Consider the following 25,493-nt stretch of genomic DNA (forward strand, 5'->3'; position numbering starts at 1 on the left):
CTTCATAGCTTGACTTGTCCCACTACCCACTCCTGCTGGCCCCTCCCTTCCACAGGTATTGGTCCCTAGTCCCAAGCTAATATACATGTAGCTCAGAGCCTGCTTGCTACAGATTCCAACCTGAGAAACTCTGAGAATTGGCTTGCAGCCTTCAGAGAAGACACAGGAGGTCACCCACAAAAGGTTTGATTTGAAAGGGGCACACATCCCTTCCACTCACAGCATGAGCTAAAACACAGTCATCTGGTCAAGTCAAGCTTCTCATTCTATGAAGAATCAAAGATACCCAGAAATCAACCCAGCTACCACTCACCCTGGTGGCCAGTGCAGCACTGAAGTCAGGTGAACTGACTTTCAGAAGTCAGCCAAGGTGATACAACTAATTTTACAATTCAGGTCATTGGATTCCCTGTCCTTCTCAGGAAATAGTATGGTTTTCTTTTTCCCTTTAGATGAGAACTATGTCACTGTCCATCTCTTTTGTCTTTGTTTCAGGAAGTTCAGAAACAACTTCAGAAATAAATCATAGCAAGTGTGTAATCCCTTACAGAATACATTTCTTTGTTTTCCACGATGTCATGACCTGCTCTTCTAATTTATCTTTGCCCTGAACTGTGTTTTTCCCTTTTTCATTTATATTTTATCATGTTATTATGTTTCTGTTGCAAATCACTGCAAATTCTTTTTTTAGAATGAGTCAGAGTGTATGTAAATAAGTGAATAAATAAATACATAGAAGCATGATTCAGTATTCTTTATACCAGAGCATCCTATTACAAACCCTTCCATTACAGTTGGGCATCATTATAGGAACATTTCCATCTCATTATAAAATGAATTGACTAAACATACAGAAGGTCTGCTTTGAATAAACATTATGTGTGAGGCACCTGTTAAATGGCTACTGCCTATTAGAACTTCTCATTTCCAGACAGGAAATGGCAATGCAATTTATGATTTATGATTCATTTGTAAACTTTTCTTTTTTAAAGTTTTTTTTTTTTTTAAGATTTTATTTATTCGACAGAGATAGAGACAGCCAGCGAGAGAGGGAACACAAGCAGGGGGAGTGGGAGAGGAAGAAGCAGGCTCATAGTGGAGGAGCCTGATGTGGGGCTCGATCCCAGAACGCCGGGATCACGCCCTGAGCCGAAGGCAGACGCTTAACCGCTGTGCCACCCAGGCGCCCCTGTAAACTTTTCCTTAAGAGTGACTACCTATCTGGCAGATAAAGTTTAATCATCCTTTAAGGAACTTTCTTTTTTTGGCTGCTACTGCTGTCATGTGTTATAATCCTCCATTTTATGGTTGACAATATTGGGTTTAGAGAGGTAGCTCTTAGCTCCACACCTAGGGAGTGGCAGCATTGTCCTCCTGGTCTATTTTTTCATTAAACTCTCTAATTTAGGAAAAACCGCCATTGTAAAAAGAACGTGGTAGCCAGTGTCTATGCATTCCCATTCTAACTCCCTTTGGTATATTATCCATGGCTCTGGCCTTTCTCTTGAATTACGAGCTCTGACGTCTGAAACAGTTATGACTCTGGCTCCTTCTCTCTTCTCTTTCCGTAGTCCTGTGAACGTTCCTCTCTCAAAATTTTGTCCCCCTTTGCCCTTTCTCGTAATATCCTCAAGCCCACACCCTGTGATCGTCTGCATGGCTCACGCTTAAGGCAGACAGTGGGTCTTGTCCAATTCAGCTCTCTAAATTAAAGTTTGGTGTGTGTGTGTGTGTATGCGTGCGCACGCACGTGCGTGTGTGCTGCCCAGTGATGAGAGCCCCAAAAATGTCCCAGGAGGCCCTAAAAAAAGGTGCAGGGCCTTCTGCAGCTAAACCCAAGCTTGAGGCTCAGAGACCTCATCCAAGGTGAACTGTTCCTTGACGAACCTTTGGTGTCTAATGCTTCCTGATCTTTCAAGGGCAGCCTGTATTTTCCTGGAATTTGGTTATTAGGCATTTTAGTTGGTGTGTGTGTGTGTGTTTTTTTAATCATTACAATTAAAACCATATGTCTGGGAGACCACAAACTCCAGCTGGGCTCTGGAAGAGGTAATACGTTGATCTATATTCCCAGTTGAGAGTTCAGTCCTGGCCTCCATTGAGAAGTTATTTCTGTGTGGTGATCTAGAGCTTTCTAAAACTTCTGTGCACTGTGTATCAGCCCTACCTGCCTTTCAAAGGTAGCTCACTTCTTCCTAGTGAGGCAGATACTCTTCCTAACATGAGAAGCTGTGGTTGTGGTTCCCTATGTAATTTATTCCCATTGAAACAAATACTGTTCCTTCATTCATTTCCTAATCGTTCACGTATTTATTCAATAAACATTATTTGAGGATCTGCTAAGAGCCAAGTGCTAGAATGTAAACTCCGTGATTTCAGGCACCCTGGCAGTTAGTTTATGGCTACCTCCCTAAGGCTTAATCCAGTGGCTATAACTGAATAAATTTTTAGTAAATTTAATAATAGTACTGGTTGTGGCAGAGGCTACTAGTTGTCTACTCCAGCACCCCCGCTTTCCTTCCTCCTTAGCTAACAGAACTCTGATTTTGAGCTAAGCCCACTGTCCACTTAACTTTTTTTGCAGCTCATTCTGGTCATGTGGTTTTGTTCAGGCCTGTGGCGTTCAAAGTACCTGCTCTGTGATATTAAAGGGAACTGCTCAAAGCGGGTTGGTTCAGCTAGGAAGAGTCCTGTTTATCGGTCCCTTTATCTCCTCTTCTAGCTTGCAACATAGGTTTTTTTCCACTGTTATGACTGAGGAGTCATTTACATGGAGGAAGGTGTACACATCTTAATCATGTAGATTAATGGAATTTTATATGTATATACATTTATGAAACCATTATCCAGATTAAAATATAAAATATTCCCAGAACCCCAGAAAGCTCCCTTATGACTGTCCTAGTCAATAAACTTCCCAGAGGTAACCACTATCACCATAGATTAGTTTTGCCTAATTTCGAATTTCACGTAAGTGGAATCACATAGTCAACAGACAGGGTCGCATTAGAGGATGGAAACCACACTGGTAATTGTTAACAGGGAAAATTTAATATAATGAATTATTAATGACTTAAAGTTAACCACTAAAATTGGTAAAAGGATTCTCATAACAATATAAAATACAAAACACTAGTACAAAAATAGCACATACAGATGGTAGCTACTACTTCTGGGGCTTAGAGTGATCAGGGAAGATGATAGAAATTTCAAGGCAGCTCCACCCTCACCCCTGAGGTTTGGACCTGGTTGGAGAGGCTCTGGTAGGAACAGGCAGCCTGCTGGGGCCTAGGAACCTTGCTGGAAGTTATAGTCTACCTGCTGGTGGAGAACACAGGCCTGTGTGAGTCTGTGAGGGCTGCCAGGTGAGTGCCACCAGGACACCCACATGCCAATCTGCCAGCTTCCATGCATACCAAAAACAGTGTTCTGGAATTAGGAGGAGGAGCTCCTTCTTTCTCCTACAGATTCGCAGTGTTCCCGCAAAACCATTTACCGATAAGACCAATACTGAATGAACTGACCAAGGGCAATATTTATAGGGTCAAGACCCAGTATCACAAAGCAGATCTGGAGCTGAGAGGCAATAAATTGACAACTGCCACATATAACATACGATCTTTTGTGTTTGCCTTTCTTTCATCTGTAATTATATGCATACTGATAGCTTAAGCCCTTGCAGACATCCAAAACCATGATGTAGCCTTGGAAATGGAAGCCATGCACTAGGATAGTGAGCGGAATGGTAAGAAGCCCAAGTCTCTGATGACAGCTGTGAAGCTGCTATCCCAGCCCCGGACTACTAGTTTTCTTTTCCTTTCCTTTCCTTTCCTTTCCTTTCCTTTTCTTTTCTTTTCTTTTCTTTTCTTTTCTTTTCTTTTCTTTTCTTTTCTTTTCTTTTCTTTTTTCTTTTTTTTTTCTCTTCTTTTCTTTTCTCTTCTCTTTCCTTTTCTTTCTTTCTTTCTTTCTTTCTTTCTTTCTTTCTTTCTTTCTTTCTCTTTTTAAGGATTTTACTTATTTATTCGAGAGAGAGAGCATAGAGAGAAAGCAAGCACACAAGTGGTGGGGAGGGGCAGAGGGAGAAGGAGAAGCAGACTCCCTGCTGAGCAGGGAGCCCAGTGTGGGGCTCAGTCCAGGACCCTGAGATCATGACCTGAGCTGAAGGCAGACGCTTAACTGACTGAGCCACCCAGGTGCCCCTGGCCTGGGATTTCTTAAACTTGGTTATTTTTTAATGTGAAAGAGAAATACTACTTTCCCTTGTTTAAACCATGTGATATTTGTTCCCCTGATATATGCAGTGCAATTAAATGGTAACTAATACACCCGCTTCAAACTGTTCACAATCAGACTGAGACCATCATGTAAACAAAACCATTATCAGAATGAGAAAGATAAGTGAAAGAACTAGAATGGGTAATTTTCTTTGTGCCAGCACCCCACCATGCTAGTACTTGGGGTTCTTGGGATAATCACATCATTCTGTCATTGAATTTTGTGTCCAAGTGTCCTATCAGCCATCATAGATAAATTTGGGGTCCAGGTTTTGTGACTTCTAGTTTAGTGCTTTATTATTTAATAACCCAAATGTCAGCTTTGATCACCTTGCCTCTGAAGGTTTTCTGCATATCCAGTTTTGCCCTTCCCCTTCTTTCCTTGAAGTCTAAATTCTTTCCTAAAATTTCTGTCAGTTTAACAGTTGGTGATGGAGAAGGGCAAAAGTGGGTGTGTAATCTGTTTAAGTTCTTACAATTATCCCTGGTTATGAGCTGCTTCTTCAGTTCTTGGGTCAATTTTCTGACCTAGTAATTCATGTATTAATTTCAAACTGTGTCAGCTCAGCTATGAAACTCACAACATTTATCAATTTCTACAAAAATATCCACTCACACAAGTCAGAATTTATGTGTAATTGTCTTTTTTGAAGCATTACCAAACAGTAGCCTGGGTAATCACTATTTAAAAATTTTTTTATTTTAGTAAGCCTTTTGAAAATATAGTATATTTAGATGATTCTAAAAAAATATCAAAGTGGGAAATGGTAAATAGATGACCCAATTTTTCTATTGGGTTGCTGGTCTTTCTTGGTTGGTAGGAGCTCTTAATATGTTAAATGAGTCCTTTGTGATAAGATTGCAAATCTCAGTTTGTCATTTTTCTTTTGACTTTTCTTATAGTGATTTTGCAATGAATATTTCTAATCTTTCTTTCTCTCTTTCACTCATATAAATAAATAAAATCTAAAAAGAGATCTTAATCACATCTTCAAAGTCTCTTGTCATGTAAAATAAGATTCACAGGTTCTAAGGATTAAGACTTGGACTTTTGGGTTCCAAAAAATGGCTCTGCCTACAACAGTGGTCTCAGAATTAAAAAGAGAAGGAGCCAGGTGCTGTCTGAGATTTAATGTAACGCCCCACCTCTTATTTCTTGTGGTCCAATGATTGTCAGGCTTTTCCCCAAGTCTTACTAATCAAATTCACCACTTGCCCTGAGGGGAAAGTCCAGGTGTTGGTAGAGAGGATCTGTGAAATAGCTCGCTACTATTCCCTCCTGAGGAAAGAGGTATGTATCTCCTCAGGGGGAAATAGAGTGATTAGAGATTGTTCGCTAGGGGAGTGAGGGAAGAAGATGCTGAATCCCATGATTGCCTCTTTTTTTTTCATCTCTAGAGCCAGCTTCAAAACTGGTGACATATGTACACAAAGTGAAGACCACGAACCACAGAGCACTTCCCACTTCATCATCCTCCTCTCTCCCTCCCATCAAACACCACCTGCTTTCTCTGTATTTCAAATCTCAGGCAGAGAAATAGAACAAAGAAGGAAGAATTAGCAACAAAGATCAAAATAGCAAGCAGAAATGATGAGGAACATGGAAAAGAGAGTGATAAGACGAGTTGGTTAGGGGAGAAGTGGAGAAAGAAGCAGCTTTCAGCTCCCAGAGGGAGCAGTGCTGTCCCATCGAAGTATGTTGCAAGCCACAAATGTGACCTCTGCATGGTGTTTTAAATTTTCTAGTAGATATATTAAAAAAGTAAGACACCCATTATGCCAAGATGTTATCATTTTAATATGCAATTGTTATAAACACCTGTTAATGAGCTACTTTACATTATTTTTCCTGGGTTAAATACTTGGAATTTGATGTGTATTTTATATTTGTAGCACATCTTAATTGGGTTAGCCACATCTCAAGTGCTCAGAGGCCACACATGACTAGCGGCTGCTCTGTTGGACAACATAGCTCTAGGAGATTCCACTTCTCTTTGATAATAGTTTTTGGGGAGGTAAATTAATTCCTCAGAAAAATCAATGAGGATTGATGAACAAAACTTTGACTAAGAGAGTTAGATAGAAACTAGAATTCTAATTCTGGTTTCCCCCATAGTCTACTGGGCAAATCATCTCTCAGTCTCCTGTAAAGAAAGGTAATTCTGATACTTGAGTTTTACATTTCCCACAGTGAGATCAGCAGCAATGAGAATAGATTCTGAAAGGCATTTGTACTTCCTGGAAACAGATGTTGCATTAGGTATACTTAGTAGGTGGATCTGTTTATTGTGTTGTCTTGCTAAATGCAATGTTATTTAATACCTCCTGTGCGTTTCAGTGCGTGATACTGGTTATGCCACTTGATGTTGACTAAAGATATAAGAAAGGAGACTTAATGTGTTGCTATGGCAATAGATTCTCATGGAAGTGAGGAACGGGAATAAGTAGCAAGACTTTATTTTCTTACAGTACTATATTCACATTTGCTGTGTGGTGCCTCCTTTTATCTCGTCTTATTTGCCTTACTTATTTACCAGTCATGGCATGAAATTTTAATTGTGTAGCTGGCTGTTTCCATGTTAAAGATACATAAAAACAGACCAATGGGGCAGTCAGCCAGAAACTGTTCTCTTAGGTGATGCCCACTAAAGCAAATGAAAATGCCAAGCAATTATCTGGTGAGTGAGATCAAGGTAGATAGAGTGAAATCAGATTATTCGTTCCTTGCTACACAATCTTTTCCCATCATGGAACCAAAATCACCAGTGAAAGTTGCAAAATCTTCAGTTCATGCTATTCCTATAGGTTCTGTGTTGTCCTGACTCATGCTTTTAGGACCCAAAGACTCTCTTTTGTCTTTACATGTCCCAGCACCTCTTGGCATCAGAAGTAAAAGGATATTTCTCATGCTAGTCAGGGACAGCACAGCATTTTAATTGTAAACTATTTAAAGTTTATCAAAATTATTACTAAATATGTTTTATAGTAGGTCCAACACGTATTTGGCTATGTAACAAGATGTCCCAGATTTATAGTTAAGGCCCCATACTGAGGATATAAACTGGTACATGCATCTTTAATGAGACTGGTCAGTGAGCCAGCAACAGTGGCTGCCACCTCACTGTACATCAGTATAATGAGAAACAGAGAAAGGAGGAGGGACACTGTATTAATGGGGAGTGCTATGCAAATAGAGAAGCTACTAATAATTTTGTGTGGGGGAGGGGAAGGTGTACTTTCCCCTTCTGGAGTTGAGTTGACTAAAAGGAGACTGGCGTCTGCTTTCTGGCTGTATTCTTGTTGAGCTGCCCAAAGTACTTCCCATACTTGTGCTGCCACCTGAGTGGGATCTGGTAAGAGAGCTCCAGGGAGAGCTCCTGGGTTCCAGGAGCAGGGCTGCATGTGGTCAAGCAGCGTGTATGGAGCACACCTCCAGGTGTTCAGCTCACATTAGAGATGTCTGTTGTTATTCCTCTTCCTTTATGTGGGGAAGGAGGGACTTGCTATGTATCCTCTGAAGTTTGAGGGTATACCTGACCAAGACACTAGGCCTCCTTCTAGACTGGTCATTTCTGAAGATGAAAGACCTGTTGTCTCCCAGTCTTCCCCAGGCTTCAAGGGTCTGCGCAGTAATGTTACTGAGAAGAAAGTGGAGTCAGCCTCTACCCATTCCAGTTCTCTGGTCTCCCACTGAGAATATGTGAAAGGGAAACCATCCTTTCCAGGATCCACACAGAGGTTGGAGGAAAGGTCATAACCTCAAAGCTGTACTGTTGGGCCAAATGAAGGACACTTTAGCCAGGAGAAGCAATGAGGGTGGGTCCCAGTATTGGATTGAAGGGAATCATGGTGGCCCCTATTTTTAGGAGTGGAAGGAGTTTTAACATGACCCCAGGAAAACCATAGACAACATTTATGTGGAAGCCAACACTCCAACAGAGGCCTTAATGTCTAAACCAACCAGGGAACCTTTCCAAATACCAACCATTGGGCAGTTCTGGTAGTGAATATGTTAGGAAGTGCATCAGTCAGGATGCTCCAGAAAAAGAGTCAATAGGATATATGTATATGTATTTACGTCACATCCACAAAATATATTTACAGCTCTAACTAGACTAATGTCTGACCAAACAAATGGGTACCATATCCTAGCCAAACTGACAAATAAAATTAGCCATCACAGGAGGTAATCATTGGGAAAAAAATATCAGGCTAACATGTTGACACTCCTTGATAAACTGGTTGCATATCTAAAATGAGAAGTAGGAGGAAGAGAATGAGAGAGATGAAAAGTGCTGGTTCCCCTAAACAAAATTGTTCCAATAGACAAAATTGTTTATAGGTACGTGGAGGAGTTTTTATGTTTGCGTATATGTGAAACAAAAGATACAAGGAAGAATTATATATGTTTCTTTTTCTGTGGCTATTTCCTTGGGAAACATGGCAAAGCTGTGCAGATCCATTAAGGGTCTGGGTATTCTAGGTCCAGTTTGCTCCACTGATTCACATTCAGGCATAGGATGGAGCAGTGAATGGGACTATTGGTCACTGAAAACCTAGCAAGGTAGTGATGACTGGGAAAACAGTACCTGGGGAAAGAAAAGAATCTTTGCCTAGGGTGTCTGGGTGGCTCAGTTGGTTGCGTGTCTGACTCTTGATTTCAGCTCAGGCCGTGGTCCTCAGGGTTGTTAGATCGAGCCCTGCATTAGGCTCCACGCTTAGCCTGGAGTCGGCTTGAGATTCTCTGTCCCATTCTCTGCGTATGCGCACGTGCTCCCTCTCTCTCTCTCAAATAAATACAGTCTTAAAAAAATAAAAAAGAATCTTTGCTTGAATTCAGACCAAGTAGGGTTTTAATTACAAAAACAAAAAGAAGTAACAGCAATATAATCAGGCTTTTTATTGTAATACTGAGGGTATAAGACCTAATTTTAATATTAAATTTTAGAGTTGCATGACCCAGGCGCATTTGTGAAAAAACAATGTAATGTGTGTGTGTGTGTGTGTGTGTACGTGTGTGTGTACACACATGTGAAAAAATAATTAACCTTTATGTTAAGCCAGATGACTTCCCAATCTGGGATTCCCTCTCTCCTCTCCCCCCACCCCTTGAATTTGGGGCTGGGGCACTTCTTATGGCCACTTTTGTATGCACATACTTTAATGACTTCCTGCTATGAATTACCTGATTCCATCACTGTTACTGTCATTAATATCCAGTGAGTTCTCATTTTGTTTGAGTTTAATCTCTGGTTTGTTAATGGGCTTCAGTGGCTGTTTACAGAGCATGGCTCACAAAGTGTCCCCTAACTATGTAGATCTGTGAAGCCAAATTTAGAGAATGAGATTAAATACCTTCCTTAAAATTATTTGCCCCATGAAAGACTGCCCACTTTACTCTTCCAATCCGGAGACCACCCAGCAGAGAGGCTGTAATATCATTATCCTTTTTTTTTTTTTTAAGATTTTATTTATTTATTTGACAGGGAGACCACAGGCAGGGGGAGCGGGAGCAGGAGAGGGAGAGGGAGAAGCAGGCCCCCTGCTAAGCAGGGAGCCTGATGATGTGGGCCAGAACACAAAAAGGTGAGTGGTTTTCTTAACTGTCCCTATTTTCAGGGAGCACAAGGCTCAAAGTGAGTATTGTTGATGCTAAGCAGCTATAGATACGGAGGTTCTCATGTGGCAGATGGAGAAAAGGACTCTAACAGAGGTCCACAAAGTCTGCATGATAAAGGTTGTATTGAAAGAGAAAAACATGCAGGCTCTCCTGCGTGCAGTCCTGACGTGCAGGGTAGTGGGAGTGGGCAGGTAGATCACCTAGAAAGTAGTCATTAAATCCAGAGTGAGTGGGGGGGACTGGGAGGCAGTAAAGTGTGATAGGATGAGTGCTGCATTACATATAATGAAGGGAAGGGGTGAATGAAGATATCTAGCTGTAAGAAAAGAAGGGGAGGGTAAGTTGGTAAAGCAGGTGTTTGGGAAAGGAGAAAAGAAGGTAACTTGTTTTTGGAAATAAGCAAAAGCCTATGAAAAGAAGCAACCGAGCAAAAATACAGTTTAGCAAGATTTTCTCAATCTACTTTGAGATTCTGATGCTATACACTGTTTAGTAGGAAGATGATTGATACTTAGTAATGGTGCTTGTGTCATCAAAAATTGGGATTTGTTGTTGTTGACTGTTATTCATGCAGTTGTTGAAGACTTGTGAAGAATTTTGGTAGTCTGAGTCACAATGAAGATATCTGATATAGTGAAAGGCTCACTAGACTTGGAATCAGAGGGTGTGGGCTTACAGCTTGCTCACAAGTTGTGTGATCTTGGGTAAACCACTAAACCTCTCTGAGTGAGCTTCTGTGCCTTGAAAACAGGGATAATGTCTTTTCTATCAATGAGAAGAAATAATATGTTAAATGAATTTTCACAACATAAATGCTCTGTAAATGCAAATCTTTTATTTTTTTCCTTTATTCTCTTTGCGTTCACCGCCAGACTACAGCTGTATAAAGAGTAGAAGGATCAAATAAACCTATATAATAATTGTGGTAGCTTCTCTTTCTTGAACATTCACTATGTGCCGGTCACTGTGCTATATACACTATATGCATCATTCTCGTAGTAACACTAAGGAACAGGTATTATTTTTAGCATAATTTTCCAGTAGGAAATTGAGGTAAGAGGGAATGAAAAAGTCACACAGCAATGGTGAAGCCAGAATATAAACCCATATCTGTCCTACTTTAAAGATTGGGCTCTTAACATTATACCTAATTGCCTTTCAGAAATCAAATAGAAAAATCAAAGTAGGGCAGGAATTAAATGAAAATGGTACCAGATATAAGGTTATACAAATTTCACAACTTAGAGTCCTGTACATGTGCTGTCAGCAAGGTACAAATTAGGCTGTGGACATTACGTGGAAAAGAACATACAATTATTACACAATTTAGAGTGTCAAGATAAAATCAGATTGCTGGGCTTTCTTTGAATGTATTTCAACATCTATGGAAGAAAAGGTTTCCCTCAACCTCAGTATAATCAGTAACACTTCCACCAGTGAACCAGGCCTGGTATTGTGAAAGGTACTTTCTTTTGGTCCTGAGGTACTTTCTAGTGGAAAACCATCACACAGACCTAAGGGAGTTTTGGACTGAAAAGAGGTTCTAGGACATCTGTCCTGGATCTTTATAACTTTGGGTAAAACACATATTCCTTCTCTTGGTCTTTCATTTCCTCCATTTGGACCTGAAACATGAGCTATCTTTTTCTTATAATATCTCAGGGAATCTAGCTCATTCACGGGTACTTCTTAAAGTGCTTCGTAATTGATTAAACTTTTACTTGAAAGGGATATGTGGAGATGCGTCTTTCAGTTGGAAAAGCATGATTGAAATCTAATCACAAAGCTTTCCAGTAACAGTGTGGTTTTCCCCAGGTCATAGAAAAAGTAACATCTCCCATCCTTACCACTTTGCTCTGCTATTTCCGGAAGTCCTCTGGGCAGGCTAATATGTTCCCTTTACTGAGGTTCTCCTGATTCTCCTGATCACCAATGACATCTTTCTCCTCTTGGAGTCTTGGCAACAGGCCCCTAGGTCTTGAGTTGGTTTGGATTTATACATTCAAAGAAAGCCCACCAATCTGAGTTTACATGGAGACCCTAAACAGTGCCCATCTGTCCACACTGCAGGATGACCTGGGGTCCATCCTTGGATTGTTGTTTTTAGAATTGGGTGTCTGCTGCTTTTTTACAGGTTGCAAAATCATGTTCTTGATTCTTCATTCACTTAGTCAAAGCAGCCATCTTCATTACTTTGACCTTTCTAATCCTTGGTAATTGAATTGGTTGGTTGGTCTATCTCCATTAAAGTCTGCCTTAGAGCAGAACCTTCACATAGGGCCAAATGAGAACTAAGAGTTCTTCTAAAGAAGCACTTTAACACTCATTTATTTTGTCTCTCATTGTAAGTCTTCTGCTCTATTTGCTGAGTTAGAACAGCCTGCCATTTGTGGAAGACACTTGGCTCTCTATTATCCAAGGCAACGTCTAGGAGCCATGACAGAGTTTATTGTTAAATCCTTCACTCTGGCTTAAGTGCATTTTTGTGCATACATCATGTTCCTGACATTCTGGGAAAACTCTCATTCCCATTCCCCCTGTAATCTACAGACTTGACTTGAATAATCCATTTACTGATTTCTCTCATTTCGTATTTTTGCTTTTTACTGACATCACTGTTCAATATCCCCCTTTGTTTCTGGCCTGTAATTCACAGGAAACTGAGATTGTAGTGGAGGTGAATTTTCATCACTGCCCAGTGTTACCCACAAAGCAGCAGTGGGACTTAACCATCTATACCACTGTCCTCTCTCAGAACACCAAGGATCTTGCCTTGTCTTTTCTCCAGCTCCCACTTCTCTCTCTCTCTCTCTCTTTTTAAAGCTGAACCATTCAAATGGGTTCAGGTGAGGCTCAGCAAAGTCTCATTGTAGGTCACCTGTTAACAAACGCTTGTTGGATGACCAGTGGGGGCTGGATAGGCAGACTTTCTCCTAGCTCAGCCTGGGGAGGGAATTTCATATTTCCTAACTTCTAAGTTTCTCTTCAGTCATACAAAAGCAATGCTGGACATGACATTTGTATAATGCTTTTTAACTCTTCTAAAAAAATTATTTACATAATTGTTGTCTTAGCAGAATTCTTGAGAGACAGAAAGGAAGAATCACTGGGACTGGGAGAGTCAGAAAACAGGATAGCCACTTGCTTAAGCTCACAGAGTTTGTAAAATGAGAGCTGGGATAAGATTTATTTTCTAGCCACATGACCTGCCAGAGTTAATAACCCTATTCCTATCATCTGCAATGACAAAATATGAACCATACACTTAAAAAGAAATGGGTTTTCCATTTTTGATAAGAATTGGAAATATTAGAATAGTTGGGTATTTGTCTTAGATATTTGACAACTGAGAATTTCTGTAGCTTTCGTTAATAATTACAACAACATGGCTATATTCCCTGGGGTTCATAAGATGATGGAGAAAAGTCTATACATGTAGTAAGTTTGATCTGTCAAGTAATAACAGTCTTTGAATTCAATTTGCCATTTTCTTTTTTTTTTTTTTTTTTAAGATTTTATTTATTTATTTGACAGAGAGAGAGAGACAGCCAGCGAGAGAGGGAACACAAGCAGGGGGAGTGGGAGAGGAAGAAGCAGGCTCCCAGTGCAGGAGCCCGACGCGGGGCCGGATCCCAGGATTCTGGGATCATGCCCTGAGTCGAAGGCAGACGCTTAACCGCTGTGCCACCCAGGCGCCCCCAATTTGCCATTTTCAAGCACAGGTTCTAAGAGGGCTTTTCTGTAGAAGAGCCCAGGGGCTGCTCTGTTGCCTTATCTTTTATTCCCTTTAGCGTTTCCCCTTTAGTTTTAAGTTTTTCCTTCATTCATTGCCTAGAAATACAACACCTGATTCTTCCTTGCTTTCTTCTCTTGCATACAGTTCTCTGTCAAGATCTTTTTGGCCAACACACTGTCATATTAGAGTAGCTGTTGAGTGTTTCCAATGAGGGGGCTGCATTCTGAGACTTTTGTGACTTACATTGAGGGTTGCAGCCGATTTCCCTGTTGTGGCAATTTTTGATTTACTACGTGAGGTCTTAACACTGCACAGATGCAGCTAATCTGTCTTAAAAGTGTTCTGACTTATTTTTTTTTATCATTATGGTTTAAGGATTCTTGAGGATTAATATCAAGCACAGTATTTCCTTTGTTCCTCTATATCATGGTGCGTGAACTGTTTTTTCCCTTATTGACCTTCTTATAATTATTAATTTTAATATGATTCTGATGCTCTCGAATTTCTTCCGATATGGATCTGACCTGTGTTTGGTGTGTCCATTAACTTTATCTCTTTTTTCTTTTTCTAAATTATGTTTGGAGATTTATACTTTACCTCTTATTTATTAGTTATTAGTAAGAACACAAATTATCAAACCCTCAAAATAGATATTTTATCACACATTTAAGAATGCATGCAAGATATTAAAATGTAGAGTACTTAGGTATAGTCTGGTAACTTTTTGATTAATTTTCCACTGTTCTTATCAACTACTGCTAAATTTACCTTTAGTCTTCCTTATGCTAATTTGAAGAGAACATTTACATTTCTCAAGTGATTAAAAATAAATGTTCAGTGGAGTTCCCATTTGCTTGCTGCAGCCTAGTCAACTCAAGCTCGCTTTACCTCAGAAAAGCTACACCCCCATCTTTAACTATCTGCTTTAAAATTATCAGAAAACATTAAGTTCCTCTTCAACACTCCCAGTTAACTCAAGGTACCTGCTTCCCACTTTGCCTCCTCTGCATGTAATTCTCGATTCACCAAGATAGGTCCCTGCTCACTCTGCCCAGCTCCCTCCGCCCCAGTCCTGGTGTGCTCTCTTCCTTGTGAGCAACACACATGTGCATGCGTGCACGTGCATACACACACACACACACACACACACACAGCTATGAAGACACAGAGTTATGGTTATATCTGAAATGAGACTCTGTTGTAATAACATCCTCCCAGTTTGACCTCTCTAGGAGTTCCAGGAACTAAAGTTACATATTTGTTGTTTAACCTGAAGTGAATGATTTGATCGGTGTGGACAAGAATCACATAGGGGGTGAGATTAGTGGACTGAATCCCAGAGGTGCTAAACTGGGAGCTCTGAGCGGATCGAGAGATACCATTGTAAATAGGCAGTCATCTGATTGTAATGAAGGTGTTTTGTATCAATCTTTCAGAAACTCTACCTTATTTTTTCCCCAATAATTTTAAACACTGATTCTCCTTCACTACTAAACAATTTCAAGTATACTTGAATAGGTAAGAACATATTTTAAACACCAAAATAAGATTACTAAGGTTTGAAAAGTTAAACTGTTATTTCAAGCTTACAAATGTCTTCCCCATAACTTCTCCGTAACTTTCCTACACACTTCTCTGAAAACTACTTTTAGATAAGATGGTGTCTAATTACTTTTTAGTGATTAAAGTCATTTATTTATTTGAGAACAGGTGTCTGGAGATCATAGAATACTTGCATTTATTTTAGGCAAATCCATCTGCACTTGGGTCAAGAATTCCTTGAATCCAATAAAACAAAGTATTTTACATAGGTTAAAAATTGCAGCAATTCTTCTGATTTTTATAATCCATATAGTATGTCCTTTTCCTGTACTCAAAGTATTCATTGAAAGCTTTCATATAAAATTGTTATGTAGGCAAATTTATCATTATTAACCAAACAGAGAAGTGGAACTCAGGGAAATAGGAATTGGGCAGAAGACAGTGCTGAATAAAATAATCTATCATGAAATCCACATAGACTCAAGAGCAGATTTGTACTATAGTCCTTACCCCATCACTGGGTATCCTTAGGGTGGTCCGAGTTTCTTTTAATATTTGCCTATGTCACCTCTAGAATAAAGTTCCAAAAGTATGTTGGCTTCAGAGCAGGATTATTTTAATGATAGAGTGAGAAGATTTTCAACTTTTCTGAAAAATGTCGTTTTTAGCCATTCTCTTCAGAACTTACTGTGAGCCTTGCCTTACTTGAAGAATATACCAGTGATCGTCAACCAGTGTCATGACAAGCTGTGCGTTGTGATCAGCTCTGTTGTATTTGCTGTATGTAGCAAATAATTTATTATCAGAAGTAAAAAAAAATCAAAGTTGGAAGTAATTTTCATTTTTAAACCAATTAGAGCAGAATCAAGATTTTTCTTTTGGTAATAACATGTCTTCCAAAGTTCATTACTTGCTTTGTGACATACTTTCTAAGTAGACATGAAGGACTTGAGCTTAAAGACATTATGGGAACTGATTATAATACATGCTGTATAATCCAGGCTGCAGCCTAAAATGAATTACCTTTCTTTTTTTAATTTAAATTCAATTAGCCAACATACAGTACATCATTAGTTTCAGATGCAGAGTTCAGTTATTCATCAGTTGCATATAACACCCAGTGCTCATCATATCACGTCATCATGTGCCCTCCTTAATGCCCATCACCCAGTTATCCTATCCCCCCCCCCTCTTTTCCAGCAACCCTCAGTTTGCTTCCTATAGTAAGAGTCTCTCATGGTTTATCTCCTCTGATTTCTCCCTATTCAGTTTTCCCTCTCTTCCCCTGTGATTCTCTACACTGTTTCTTATATTCCACATATGAATGAAACCATATGATAATTATCTTCTCCGATTGACTTATTTCCTCAGCATAATATCTTCCATTTTCATCCATGTCTGTGTAATGCTGCTATAAACATTGGGGTGCAGGTGCCCTATGGATCACTATATTTGTCTCACTCTTCGCAGATGACATGATACTTTATGTTGAAAACCCAAAAGACTCCACTCCAAGATTGCTGGAACTCATACAGCAATTCAGTAACGTGGCAGGATATAAAATTAACACACAGAAATCAGTTGCATTTCTATACATTAACAATGAGACAAAAATTAAGGAATCAATCCCACTTGATTGATGCACCAAAAACCATAAGATACCTAGGAATAAACTCAACCAAAGAGGTAAAGGATCTGTACTCTAAAAACTACAGAACACTTATGAAAGAAATTGAGGAAGGCACAAAGAAAGGGAAAAACATTTCATGCTCATGGATTGGAAAAACAAATATTGTTAAAATGTCTATGCTACCCAGAGCAATCTACACATACAGTGCAAGCCTCATCAAAGTACCATCAACAGTTTTCACAGAACTGGAACAAATAATCCTAAAATTTGTATGGAACCAGAAAAGACCTCTATAGCCAGAGGAATATTGAAAAAGATCACAATGCCGGACTTCAAGCTATATTACAGTGCAGAAATCATCAAGACAGTATAGTACTGGCACAAAAACAGACACATAGATCAATGGAATAGAATAGAGAACCCAGAAATAGCCCCTCAACTCTATGGTTAACTAATCTTCAACAAAGCAGGAAAGAATATCCGGTAGAAAAAAAGACAGCTTCTTCAACAAATGGTGTTGGGAAAATTGGACAGCCACATGTAGAAGAATGAAGCTGGACCATTTTCTTACACCATACACAAAGATAAACTCAATAGTGTTTTAATACTTCCATACAAAACCAGGTGCTCAGCACAACAAGCACCCTTCTTAATCTCCATCACCTATTTACATCCCCCAACCCACGTCCCTTCTGGTAACCATGACATTGTTCTCTATAGTTAAGAGTCTGTTTCCTGGTTTGCCTCTCTTTTTTTTCCCATTGAACATAAACAATAGCAAGGAGGACCATAGGGGAAAGGAGGGAAATCTGAAGGGGGAGAAATCAGAGAGGGAGATGAACCATGAGAGACTATGGACCCCAGGAAACAAACGGAGGGTTTCAGAGCGGGGGAGGGGTGGGGAGTAACAGGATGATGGGTATCAAGGAGGGCACGACACGTGCTGTGATGAGCACTGGGTGTTGTATGTAACTAATGAATCATTGAACACTACATCAAAAACTAATGATGTACTATACAGTGGCTAGCTGACCATAATAAAAAAAATGAAAAATGAAAAAAACACTATATTGTATATCTGAAACTGATATTACACTTTTAACTAAATGGAATTTAAATTAAAACTTAAAAAAATATCTAAATGGACTAAATAATCTAAAAAAAACACAGATATTCAGAGCTTTGTGTGTTTTACAAGGGGCATAATGTAAATACAAGACACAATATATAAAAATTCTGTTTTAGCTATTACTATAGTCATTAAACTTTCTTTTTTGGTTTTTGTTTGCATATCATATAATTTTACATCATTTTACTTATAATATTTTTATGTCCACTGACAATTTATTGTTTCTTTGAGGATTTCATTTATTACTTTATTTAATTACCAAGGTAGGGAATGTGGGCAGGAAGGAAATAAAGATTATAACCATGAAAGTTTCTAATTAGTCAAAATGAAAGTAAACATTATAGGTCACAATAGTTTTTTGAGAATAAAACTTAGAAGAATTTTGATTATATGAGTACTATAAATTCTCAAAATATTATTACTGATTAGGTTTTTCAGAAAGATAAGGAAAATAAGGCATGGAATATTAACATCTTGGGACCACAGGTGATCAATAAACACAGAGCACTGTGGGAGGATATATGGAGGAAAGGTCTCGTTTAAATCTTGTTATGCTCTGCCTCTTATTTACTGAGAGAGGGCAAGTTTCCAAAAATATCTAATCTCCCAGAAATTTAACCTTCCATTTTAATTGGGATGCCCATGGAGTACATATTATTAATTTATTCTACATAATACATTGATGATAAAAATATGGATTTCTTTGCTTGCAGTGAAAATAAAATCACCAGCCTTGTATTAGTTGATCCAACACAATATGAATAATGTAGACCTTGTGCTACTCAGAAAACTGAGTCACTAGGATTCTTCTTCTTGCAGTCTTGCCCCAAATAAAATGGAACTGTAGCAGATTCCATTCCAAATTCAATAAGAAGCGTGGTATCTTCAATAAAAAAAAGAAGAGGGCTAAGGACTGAGACCAGAGAACATCTAATAAAGCCCAGGAGCGAGAAATGAACCCATTAAAGGCAATTGAGATTAGAAGCTATTGAGGAGGGAGAGAAAAATTAGGTGAGTTTGATATGTTAGAAACCAAATAAAGAAATTTCTTTAATAAGGAATGAATGATTATTTCTGTTAAATGCTGCTGGTGGTTCAAATAAAATGAAAAATAAAAGTTGGCTATTGGATTTGGCAAGTCGGTAACATCATTAAATATAATCTCATTGGACTTCGGGGGCAACATGGTGCCTGGTATAGGTAGATGAGTGAATGAGTGCAAGGAAGTGGAGACATTGAATCTAGACAACTCTCTCAGAGAGGTTTGCTATATAAAAGAAAGAGGCTAGAGAGTGACAGAAGGGAGACGTGGAGCCCAGGGAAGGTTAATCACTATTTATTATAGTATACTTGTATACTGTTGTGAATGTTACAGAAGAGAAAGAGAGAGGTTAATGACATAAAAGATTGAAAGGCAATTTTGTGTAAGACTGATGAATCACAGACCTGTACCCCTGCAACAAATAATACATTATATGGTAATAATAAAAAAATGCAGAAAAAAGGCAATTTTAGGCATCGTATCTTTTATAGGCAAGGGGACATGGGTTCAGTGTATAAATGAAGGGGTTGCCATTAGATTAAAGCTGGAACAGTTTGCTCATTGTGTTAGAAAAAGGGGAGAATCTGTGGGTATTCATATAGGCTGATAGATTTGGTGGTGGAGAAGTGAAGCAGTTTTCTTTTGATTACTTAAAAAGTTATCAATAGAAGGCAATCAAGATCTGAGAGTAAGGGGAGGTGATCTGAGAATAGAAGGCTTGAGGAAAGAAAAGGAGAGAAGGATCTGGAGAATAGAATTAATTAACCAAGACACCTAGTAATGTTGAGAGGCAGTGTCCACAGATGTTAGGCATGTTTCATTAAGCAAGAGAGAGAAAGAACCTTCAGAGAACAAGAAACTTTGTAGACCTGGTAAGAGATTGAAGATGAGATCAGATTAGAACTCTAGATGATGATGGTGTCCTGAGAGCCTTAGAACTCATGCTAATATCTATACCAATATAAGACTTTATGGGATTAGTTCTGATAGTCTAGAACTATATCCAAGCCTTTGTGAAAGGTGATACAAAGTTAATACTGTAAATAGTGTGAGAATACTCTCCATACACTCTCTACTTAGAAAACAGTCAAACAAGATCCCTATCTCTCATCAGACAAGTGAGTTCTAGATTGTGTAAAGACCTAAATTAGAAAGATGTTATACTATAAGAAAGAAATGTAGGAAAAGCCTTTGTGTCTTTGGAATTGGAAGGTATTGTTTAATCAGGTCACTAAAAGCACAACACATAAAGAAAAAGATTAATCAATTTGATGCCATTAAAGATAAGATTTAAGCCTGACAGTGGCATCATAAATAAAGTTAAAAGACAAAGGAAAGACTGGACGTCAATGTCTACCACACACAAAAGGTAAGATTGATTTGTAGAGAAAGATAGTTTAAGTGGGCTGAGGAAATGAAGATGCAATCCACAGAGGAGGGAAACAGAATGGCTAGTAAAGATCTGGAAAGACACCTACTTCAATTCCCAGGAAATTAGAAATTGAAACAATATTTTTAAATCCTATTACACCCATTTAACTAGAATGAATAAAAAATATTTACAGCGGTGTTCACTAGTGACCATGAGAAAAACACAAACTTGCACATAGTATTATGTGAGTAAATTTGGTGTAATTATTACTGACCATTTCCACTTTTGGGGACTCCCCTGGAGCAAATTAGACCCATATCATGAAGAGAGATATGCAGTAGTGTTTAGTGAGTGTGACTCATAATAATGAAAAAATTGTAACAATTTAAATTGCTTGGCGGAGTGGATGCATGAAATATGGTATATTCAAATTAGACAATGACCCCGTTGAAGAAAATGAGATACACCGCGTGCCATATATGTGGTGGATATATGCTATACCAACAGGCACAGATCTGGAAAACATGCTGAATGAAAAACCAGGTTGTATATAAAGTTTTATGTATGCTAAAAATGGCTATGGGTATCTATATTCTAAAAATATAAAACCGTGAACTTGGAAAGATTTACATTGAATTTACCATAGTGGATGTTTCTGTGGGAGAAGGCAGGTGCAGGAGAAAAAGTGCCCTTAAATTCATTTTCTTCATTTATAAAATTGAAGAACATTCATAAAAATCATACACATATAGGTGTTGATTACTTGTGTCTTTGACATATTACTTTGGTAAATTTATATTTTTTTCAATTCTCAAGATCAAGAAAAAAGAAATAAGGATAAAGAAAAACTTAAGAGTGCACCCAAACACAAATGAGCATGTCTGTTAGTAAAAATAAAACAGCTATAATTTTTGAGGAAAACTTAAAGAAGACTATTAATATTGAGTTATTTGGGGCCCCATCCTTAAGGGACAGGGTTCTTAAAGTTACACTTTTTCAACTTTCTATTCCTATATAATTCAAGTCTCCTCTTACCTCCAGAATGTTATTTACTTAAAAGGGTTTCTGATCACAAGGATTCCCTTTTATTTTAAAGTATTTCATCTTTACCTTTTGCCTGTATATGGATTATTGCAGAATAGCAAATCCAAATGATATCTGATCCCCCACTCAAGTTTCCAGTTGAGGAAGGACCATGCTTCAGCCTGGCCCATGCCAGCTGCTCCCATCTGAAAGTGCAGATAGATCACATTGATACCAATACTACCTATCAAGTAACTACTTGGCCCTTAGCAGGTAGTTAACTTGTTCTATCCAGAAGGAGAGCGAGAGAAAGGGAGAAAGAGAGGGGGGAGAGAGGGAGGGAAGGAGGAAGGGAGAGGGAGATGGAGAGGGTGTGGAGAGAGAGAAGGACAGATGGAGATTTATTATTATTTATTATCACTTGACTATGGCTTGCATGGCAGTCAGATCTCTTGGGAATTTAATCAAGGGAGGTGGACATTTCCAACTGCAAGACCTGCTTCATATAGAATTTGGTTTTTGCACGTGCAGAAAGAATTGGTAGTCCCTCAGTTCTAACTCAGGATAATATTAAGGAGAGGATGACTCATTCAAGACATACAGTTTCCTTCTACTGAAATATTTTGAAGATGGAAGAAAAAAAAAACCTGAGATCCCCAGTAAGAGCACAAATTTCAAGGAGCACAGTATGCATATGGCTTCTCTATGTATGATTCAGAACCTGTGTGTGTGAGTGGTGTTAGATCACTTCACAAAGTTGTTGTCAAGAGGGCAGGACACATACCGGATGAACACTATGTGCTTTTTCTTTCTCTCCCCCTTGCACGCTGATACACTCCTCCCAGTGCGGCGAAATCACAGCTTTCTGGAGTGTGCACCTGTTTACAATGACTCGCAGTACAAAGAGCTCTGAATTCCTTTTGTTTCCAAAACCACTGAAAGAAGGAAGGGTGAAATATCCTGAGATCAGGGGCTCAAATTTACCATGCGGAGCCAGAATCTCAATCACTTCTAGCTTTAATTTTCTTTAATTTGCAAGTGGAGGGAAAATTACCTAGACAAACTATCTCATCCCCATGTCTTCTCATTAATGAGAAGCCGGAGCTGTGGTTCACTCTCTCCTGCCCCTGATAACCTGGCAGCAATGTGAGTATGTGTGTATGCACGTCCATGAACTTTTGTTTGTGTGTTTTCAGGGAGGGAGAGTTGCTAATGTGGGAATGCGTAGTTGCAAGAATTTTCCTTTCTACTTTGCAGTCATTGTGAGATGCAGGCTCTCACCAGGGGCCTTCTTGGTATATGCTGGTTATGGCTGGCCTTCCCATCACTGCAAAGGTCTGCTGGGTAGGATGTCTTTTACTGCACTGTGCTCACTGAGGTGTTCTTAGCCAAGGGAAATCGGTTTGTATGCTAGCAAGTGTAAAAGAGCTCTATCCTAGGCTAAAAACCCCTGAAATCAGAGCTAACATTTTTCTAATGCTTTACAATTTACCAAAGTGCTTGCACATACGTTAACTTATTTAATAAAGATTTGCCATAGAAATACGTTTTTCCCAAACTTCTCCTCTACCTTATCACTTGCATTTATTTACCTAGTGGTATTTTTGAGGACGTTAAGAATAGATGAAAAATCAAGAGATAAAGAGAATCCATCCATTTGTCCCCAGTTAGGGCTTTGTTTTGGCAGAACCATCAACCAAGCAATAGCCTGCCTAGTACGGTGCCCTCCAAAGGAGTGAACCTCCCCAAAATTGTTTTCGCACTGAGGCTAGAAGGAGGCCTTGTCACTAGTTTTATTTGACGGCTCGGTCGGGAATCTAATGCCTCTGCCTTATCAACCACCCACAGTAATGCAGACAGGTCAACAGAAGCTAACCTTTACGGCTTGCCCGCTGGGTTTTACTTCTCGTATATTTATTTCATTTACTTACACTAGCCAGTAAAGACAGCTCTTATAATACTTTTTTCATAGTTAAGAATTTTATGTAACTTATTCAAGGCCACAGAACAGTAAGTGTTAGAGCTAACATTTGAACCTCTGTTTACCAGAATCAAAAACCATGCTTTCTACATCACACTGTATTGTAATCAGTAGGGAACATTAGTCTATAATTGCCTTTTCCCTATAAGTAATAGCTTCAGAAAAAGAATATGCAGATTTTTGGGGTGAGGCTCTACCTCTACACCCCAAATTCATTCTTGTCTCTAATTTAAAATATGGTTCTTTTCTATTCCTCTAACTTTAACAGAAACGAAACACATCTCCTTATTGCATTTCGTACAGTCCTCTGAGAGGGAATTATCTGAAAATGGAGGTTCTCTAAACATATAATAAAGGAACGTGTTTAAGGGCACCGTCAGTGGCCAGAGCTTGCTTAAGAGCAGTAGAGAGCTATCTAAAAGCTACTCCATGCCTCCCTCAGTCAAGGACAAAATTCATTTTCCAACCCTCTAAGCAAAATACTTTATTACATAGTCTTTCTAGCATTAACCATTGCCAGGGGGCCAAATACAGTAAATGGATCGATAACCTGATGCTATTAAGCAGCTCCTATGAAGAAAAGAAATAACCTGCAGAGTCTCCTTGGCAATCAGACATCAGGACGAGCCCTCCTCCAAGAAAGCTTCCCGAGCAGAGTGCCTACACACTTTCCTGATCAATAAAGCATTAAACAAGGGTAAGGGTACCAGCTTGGCAAACAGTGAACTGTCCTGAATCATCTGCATCCCCTCAGAATGAACCAAAGTTTAGAGCATGTGAAATGGAAGCTTTAATCATGGGACACAGATGCTGACATACCCTCATGCACGACTGACTAATAAGTTGTGCTCTTTGGTCAGCGCTAGAGGTCAAGTAGGCACTCATGCGGTACCTACCTTGACAACATTGACTAGCAGCTGTGGTAGCAGAAGTAATAATGAGTAATAGGTAATAAGAGTAATAAGTAGTAATTTCTAAATGTTGCACATCTATTAACTTGTTTAATTCTCATGACAATGCTGTAATATAGGTACCATTACTGTGATCTCCCTTTTAAAGAAAGAAATGGAGACATCACCATGATGGTGACATAGGAGGCCCCTGAAGTTCCTTCCTCCCACAGACACAGAGTATGCATATAGCTGCACAGGATCAGTTCCCTCTGAGAAAAAACTAGAAACTAAATGGGTGGCTCCTACACGTCAGGCAACTGAGAAAATACCTATATTGAAGGTAGGAGAGGCCAAGATATATCCTCACCATAAACCCCGCATCCCACAGCACCTCACATCCAGGAAGGGAACTCCCAGCTTCTCTGAAAGGAGTGAAGGGTTTGGACCCCACTTCTAAAGCTGCCACCTGCAGTACAGCCCTCAAATTACCTAGCTTTGAAAGCCAATGGGGCTTGTCTTCATGAGTTCCACAGGAGTTTAGCAAACACAGAAGAAGTTTTTAAACGGATGTGCAGCCACTCCTTGTGGCTGTACCCCTGAGCTCCGTGCAGCGGGAATAAGCAAAAAGACATCTCCCAGTTTCTCTCTGGAAGGGGTCTGACTGCGTGCTTTCCCAGCTGCTTCTTCAGGGTCCACGCTTCTGATCAGCCTGCAGCAAGTTGCTGACTGTAACCACCCATAGAGCCCAAAGGAGCCAGTGGCACGCCCCCCACGTTCTCCCTCTGGCTCACCCCAACACTAAAGCCAAGTCTCTAATTTCTCCCTGAAAGAAGCTGGTATACACATCTTGTATGTCAACTTTTGTGGCTGCTATATGAAGGCCTCAAATCACGCAGCTATGAGATCCAGTGGGGCTTGGCATTCAGGAGTCCCTCAGGACATATTGGACAAACAGAAAACCAGTTTCAAATGGGCATGCACGCACATCCTGCAGCTATCCTCTTGGACTTAGTAGAGGGAGCAGACAAAAACACTTATATCTTAATTTCTCCCTGGAAAAGATTTGAATTCATACTTTCCCAGCTGCTGCCTGAGGTTCTGGTCTTAATCAGCCTGCATGTGGAACCTGACAGGGATCCTACTGGTTGCCTGATATGGCTGATGGTCACATCTCCCTCTGTCTCCCCATGGCTCCATCCAGTAGGCACAGCAAGTCTCCAGATTGTCCGTAGAAGGAGCCTGTGCACACAT

The 25,493-nt window shown here is 39.4% G+C and overlaps 1 long non-coding RNA gene across 2 annotated transcripts in view; it reads left to right on the plus strand.

The window, feature by feature from the left end:
• LOC123791837 (uncharacterized) overlaps positions 1-9,062 on the plus strand; it is a 414,294-nt gene extending 405,232 nt beyond the window's left edge. For both annotated transcript variants that reach the window (XR_015725950.1, XR_015725949.1), the window contains one exon: positions 496-9,062. This is a non-coding gene — a long non-coding RNA (uncharacterized LOC123791837). The remainder of the gene's footprint in view (positions 1-495) is intronic.
• The last annotated feature ends 16,431 nt before the right edge of the window (positions 9,063-25,493 follow it).

This window comes from Ursus americanus, chromosome 10 (genome assembly GCF_024610735.1).
Source record: "Ursus americanus isolate L20-20 chromosome 10, mUrsAme1.1.p, whole genome shotgun sequence".
NCBI classification, from domain to species: Eukaryota; Metazoa; Chordata; class Mammalia; order Carnivora; family Ursidae; genus Ursus; species Ursus americanus.